The 6,798-nt window shown below is 39.5% G+C and overlaps 1 protein-coding gene across 5 annotated transcripts in view; it reads right to left on the bottom strand.

Moving 5' to 3' along the window:
• LOC107556245 (zinc finger protein 536-like) overlaps positions 1–6,798 on the bottom strand; it is a 177,131-nt gene that overhangs the window by 141,023 nt on the left and 29,310 nt on the right. The gene's annotated exons all lie outside the window — the stretch shown is intronic.

The raw sequence follows: 6,798 nt of genomic DNA, 5'->3' as shown, positions 1-6,798 counted from the left end.
TATATATATATATATATATATTCAAAATCTGTTCTAAATCAATATACTTTAGACCAATATCACTAGTTACTTATGTCGTAAAGAACCTTCTTTCTTGTGTATTTTTGTGTGCTAACATACCAGATCCCAGCTTCCAAGCTCAGCTTGAGTGTGAGCGTATTACTGCTGGGTCATTCTGTCCTTTCAGATCCTGTCACCCAAGTCCCAACCCTGGTCTCAATCTCCCCTCTGACTTCACCCACTATCATTCCACTCTCATTTTTTATACATAAAACACAGTGTTCATCATAGGTGCACCTTCGCTCTTGCGTGTGGGGTCGTCTTGTGTTAACTCAGGGCTGGGCGACATCTATCTTGCATGCACACCTTGAGGGAATCTCTTAAATGGCGGAATTTGGTCATTATGTGACATTAACCTCATTAGAAAACACTCTTTAGAGGCTGAAAGATAAAATTGATTTACAGCTGCCATTTCAACCACTGCTCTGCCGATCAATTGTTAAACTATCCTTTTTATGGCCCGCAATGCTGCATCTCACGCTACAAGCTCCTCTCCACCCAGCCCTCTGCTGTCGGCATGCCAGGTGTGTGTTTATGTGTGTGCGTGTGGCTCAGTGAAAAAAGGCACAACGCTCAGTGTGGTTGAAAATTGAAAAATACCTTCCATAAGTGAGAATCTGCCATCCGCTCACAATACAGCAATGTGATAGCTTTTTTAAAGCTATGTGTGTGTGTCAAGGTAAACCTATCTGCTCAGAGGATGTGTATATAAGACTTATTTATAGTACGTATTTAGCCGTACGAAAATGTGTGTGGCTCCATCCATCTCTCCTGTATACGTATGCGTATGTATCTGTGTTTGTGTGTAAATGTCAGCATGTCAAGTCGGTGACAGCTGGGTTTAGTGTGGCCATTTAAAGCAAACACACGCTATATTCCACTGATAAATCGATAACGCCTCCCTCTCTACCCACTGACTGCCTTGTGCAATCCCTGAGATTGATCTGTGGCTAGCACTCATGGAGACCAGGACACTTTTGAAGTATGAATAAAATATGTCAGGTTTGTGTTTCACGTCTTCCTCAATGGTTCTGGTCATATGAGGCCACGAGACGCACATACAAGATGGACTTGTCTGCATCAATGCCACCTTTGTGACAAAATCCCACCTCTCGTGTCAAAGGTGCTGGCGGCCCGGTTTGCATCAACCCTTCAAATTTCCCAAGGCTTCCGATGCCCTCTATATCAGAACCACTGACGTAACAATTGAGAGACAATGGCATTTCAAAATAATGTGCGCTCTCAATTATTCAAACCCTTACAGTACTACAATGCAGGAGTTCATAACCAAAGGACTCTTCGCTCTCTCTCACAGACGAGCATAGACATACTCTGCGTATTTTCCCACTCTGCTCAGAATTATGACACATATTTATTTCATGTCATCCTTCTGATTTTGGCAAGAGGCAAAAAGAGAGAGAGTGTGAAAGAGCATAGAGAAAATGGCTTTGCACCACTACATTTAGGTGTCAAGCTCGCAGGCAATCTTGACTTTAATATAAATAGATATAAATCATGGCAGCAGCTTTTTAACATTTATTTATTTAATAATTTGTTTTTAAAATGTGCCATCAACAGATGAGCGCCACATATTCACACCATATTGCCACTCGCCTGCATGGGCCTTTCCACCGGCTCCATTAGAAATAGCTTTTAGGTGAGCTAACCCGCCCGCTCAAGTCCTCCCATAGGGACCACCTCGCCCCAAGCTTCCCAGGTATAGATGCTTCATAATTCACTGTACTCAGGCCACATTTTTTGGTTCTGCAAAAAAAAAAGTAGTGGTCCAACTTGGGCAGGACCCTCAAAGGGACAACTTTGTTTCTTATCTACCCCTAAAAGGTGTATATTAGTACCCTAATATGTGTCCTTAAAGTACTACTGTGCAACCTTCATGGGTAATTAAGGCACAAAAATGAAAATCCTTTTGTCCTTACTATGGAAGTCAATGGGACACCAACACATCTTTAGTGTTCCACAGAAGAAAGAAATGCATACAAGTTTGGACTGACATTAGGGGGAGTAAATGATGATAGTATTTACATTTTTGTGTGGACTATCTCTTTAAGAGTACTGCCCCAGTGACAAGCTGTTGTACACCTAAAGATACAATTGTTGCACTTTTTTTCTTCTCTATGAATATGGCTTGACCGGCCTGTCCTGTAACGTGTTATTTAAAGAGCTGTTGCTATAAGCGTCTCCACTATGGCGTAACATTTAGGAGATTAAAGGGGAATTAGCTTCTGCACTCATCCACATGTATGGGGACAGATGATATAAAGCCACAAAGTGGGTAGTCATCATAATCATCTTCATCATTATGGTCATCATCATCACCCCATACGGCTTGCATCATGGGAATTACAGCCAGGCGGTGGTGCCACCAGGCGTGCGCAGTCACGGCTCAGACGGAGGCTTATTCAGCGGGAACATCTCTCTCTATTTCTCTCTATTTCTCTCTCTCTCGCTCTCTCTCTATTTCTCTCCTGTCTGCTTAGCTCTGGTCTGGGCCCTAGAAAATGCTGAGCTCACAGCAAGCAATCTCTTCTGCTGTCCCCCCGTCTCCCCACCCCTCCCTCCCCCACCTGCCTGAAGGGTTTCCCCGGTTAAATAGGGCGGGGTGGAAGAAGGAGAAGATGACTCACCTGTTTAACCCCCACCAGCCCCCCACCACACACACACACACACTCTCTCTCTGCTGACCCGACTGAGAAGTACACGGTCATGAAATCTCTCCTTCTCTCTGTTCATGCAGCCTATGCTTTCTCTTTGCTTTGTAATTTGGATCGGACAAAATAATAAATCGTACTGATAATTTGAACTGATGAAAACTAATGGAGCATCGGCCTGGCCAAAACAAATGTTTTTATTTTCTTATTGCCTCCCTCCCTTCCATAATCCCTTTGAATTAATAAAAATAAAAGTACTAAAGGAAAACATACAGAATGTTTCACATATTAAAATATATGACAGATTCCCAGTCACATATCTCTGTTTATATGTCATTTGTTTTCCATTGATGAAGCTCAAACCACAGGAATCACAACTCTTATTCACATTAAAGGACCTCAGCTCTCTCAATACACATACAATTATATATAATACTGTTTGATGTCACTGTTTATTTATTTACTTATATATGTAAATGTGTAAATATGCATTGCATATCATAAAGTGAAAAAAATTGGTGTAGAATTTACTTTTAAACTATTTTGCTCAGAAACCCTTAGTAATGAAATAAACGTGAAATTTTGAAGCAGAAATGCTGAACTATAGTTTTCTTGTAAAACATATTACAGTTATATTTGTTTTATTTACAATTTTTTCCAGTGTACACAATGCATATATCTTCTGTAATAGTATGCATTTCTGTGTGAAACTTAATATTCAGCTGGAAATAATATAAAGCAGAGGCGGAACTTGATGTTATTTAGCAGAATTTGATTGGTTTGGAGGGAGTGAAACAAACAAAAAAGTAATTTATTTTAAATTAAGTACTTTAAAAAAAATGTATGGAATTAAAAGTTAACACATTTTAATGAAACCATATGATTTTTTTTAAGTGAAGATAGTAAAGGTGATTTTATATTTCTTTCACAACACAGCAAGAAACAATTTAGCAGAGTTTGGCAACAGACGTAAAAGCTAGTTCTAAGTAGTAGAGAGGGAGATGGTACTGTTAAAAGGGAAGCGGTGACAGCTGTGGATGGTGCTTGGTGTGTGGGGGTCACAGTGTAGTCTTAGGGGTTGACTGTCCCTTGCTAAATGAAGACTGGATGTGATATTGTTCCAGTCATCATGAGCATCTGATGTCAATTTCACACAGCGGTGGGACCCTCCGCAAGCCGGTCCTCACCACAAACCACACGGGTAATAAACAAAACCATGACAGACACACACGTTACCATTACAGCACAGACTAGATATAACACATACCAGTACTCCTTTAAAGATGTTGCTAAAAAATTGATGTATTCATGAATGTATTGACTGATAGAGAGAACGAGAGAGGGCTTAAGAATGATTCTTCTGAACATACTCTTGCTTTTCTACAAGTATAGCACCGAGAAACATAACCTGGCAAACACTAACTCGCCCAGGACGGTACATCACTCCCATCACACGCACACAATCACATCGTCTCTTTCCTCAAATGATGCTAGACACGAGCCCATGGTATCCTGAATCTCTCCACAATCATCCCCTGTGCAAAAATAGCAATCTTGTCTTTCAGCTCAAGCAGGGCGAGAACCATTCTAAGAGGCAATGAATTTGGTTGGGGCTGAATAGGATGTTGGTACATGTTTTACTAAAGGAAATATAATGGCACACTATTATTAGATCACATTAATCATGAGGGTGCCAAAGGCACTGACAGCAGCCCTGAAAAGGATTGAAAACGTTGGTAATGGATATAAATTACCCATTGTGTGATAAAAGGATTTTTTCCACTAAGAAGGTGGGAATAAAACAGAGAGCCACCGAATGCGGGTGTATAAAATACGAAATAATACAGGTTATCACGTCTGGATTAAAAATTTAAGGGAATCAGATAGTGACAGCGAGGCCTAAAGTTAAAGCACGAGCTATAAAAGTATAGGAATTAAAAGCAGATTAATATCAGCGTGACTCTGAGAGAAAGCGAGCGGGCGGATGAGAGTGAGAGAGGGGGCAGGAGGCACGAGAGTAGTTTTGATAGAGGTCTGTCAGTTGGCACGACGATAATGAGTCGCATCTCTGTTATTCGGTTATTTATTGCCGACTTGGCTGGCAAACAAAAGATCAATAATTTTGAGCAAATCTAATGTTGTCCCTGCTGCTAATGTGCTCGTCCATCACTCCTGCCATCCTCACATGGGAGAGACACCGAATCCCGGCTTATTCCACATCAAATGCAATTATGTCATATGGCTTTAATAACACGCCAGCCCCCCATGAATATGTGGGGACAGCTGATTATGTGTATGCATATGTGCCCAAACATGTCACATACTAGTAAATCATAATATATGTTGAGATATCATATGCATTTTTTAGTTTTTTCGTCCGAATCAATCTTTATTTGCTGCCTCAGATTTCTAATATGTCGCAAAAGTCCATCAAAGTGATGACAGAGAACACGCTTGCATGCAAATACACATGCAGTAGACATATGGGTCAATGACATGTCGATTTTTGTTTTTTTGACCAGATCTATTTATTCAAAAACACATAAAAATCAAATTTAAAAAGACAATGACTAATGACAATGGATCATGGGATTGTTAGTCATGGGATCCCCAATGTCGGCCCGCTACAATTGAAGCACTTAGCCAATCGCTAAATACCCTCAATGTGTTTTTGCAGTGTTGAGCAATGTAACCAATCACAGACATATCTGTTGCTTTCTTAAATGCAATGGCCAATCAGAAACGTTTTGTCAGAATTCACTCACCGCTGAAAGCGCCGCAGTTTTTAAGTGCAGTTTTGCATGCTCGTGAATCATCTCATGACTAAGTGCAGACACGATGTAAATAAGAGATTCATTGTGCAGTTTAGAGAGCTTCATTTATTATAACGGAACCTTGTAAGATCGCGATGAACAAACATGAGTGACGCTTTTTAGTGATAAAGGGAGCGCACTTTGCACACTTTCTAGGGTATAATCCATTCAGAATTTGTATGAAACTTTTGTTTTTCAGACAAACAGGCTACACCCTGCAAAGCTTCGGGAATGACATCCGCATATTTATGTGGGATTCACTCTCGAAATAGCAGTGATTGGCAATGGACGGAACATAAAATATGTTGATTTAATTCTGGAACCGGTCCTGGCCAAACCTTCCCAGACAGCGTGAGCGAGATCCCGAGTGAGATCTAATTCACGGACCAAAAGCGTGTGTAATCTTTATTGAGATCGGAACATATCAACCAGTAATTTCATTTCCAGTAACGGACGGTAGAAAGTTCAGCAATGAAAGGTATGCGATTTATGACAGAATATAGTCCCACAACTGATCGTTTATTTTTTCCTCACGTGTCTCGCCTTTGGTAACAACGATTCAAAACGGAAACATTTCAAGTGACACGGGAAAAAGACACGGAAAACTTCAGTGAACATCAGAAAAGCAGCGTGCACATTTCTGGTTAAAAATGAAAGGCCATCAACTGACAAACGGGAAGCATCACCATTCAAGTCAACAGGAAAAGCCAAAGCTAGTCCACAGTTTACTAAACGCTGGAAACCTCTTTAACCTCTTAAGACCCGGCAAAACATTTTAGGGAAATATTTGTATTTTTTTCATGTCATTACATTGTTTAGAGCATTAAAAAAATAAAAAAATAAATAAAATTGTAAAAATTATATTTCATTCATAATTTATGCTACGTCCTTGGTAGCGGAAATCAGGACTCAATTTAAAAATAAATAAATAAAAAGACATGAATGAACATGCATAGGCAAAAACAATAGATTTTTTTTTTAATCACCAATAATTTTTTAGTTTTCAGGATTTTTTTTACCAAACGTTTTGTTTAAAGATAATTCTCAACTATGTTTTATAACAATGATTTAATATACAATTTTTCTTTATGCAAAATGTGTGTAAAATGGCCATAAACAGGTTTTCTCATTATATATAATGTATCTAGAAACTAAATCTAATTTGCATATTAATGTGTTTAATATTAATATGCCCACCCCCCGACTCAAGAGTCAAATGTCGCCCATATATGTATATATGTGTGTGTGTGTGTGTG

The sequence above is a fragment of the Sinocyclocheilus grahami genome, unplaced genomic scaffold, assembly GCF_001515645.1.
Source record: "Sinocyclocheilus grahami isolate Dianchi unplaced genomic scaffold, SAMN03320097.WGS_v1.1 scaffold561.1, whole genome shotgun sequence".
In the NCBI taxonomy this organism is placed as follows: Eukaryota; Metazoa; Chordata; class Actinopteri; order Cypriniformes; family Cyprinidae; genus Sinocyclocheilus; species Sinocyclocheilus grahami.
Note: the sequence above shows the minus strand (reverse complement) of the source record. Positions and strands in the feature narration are given on the sequence as shown.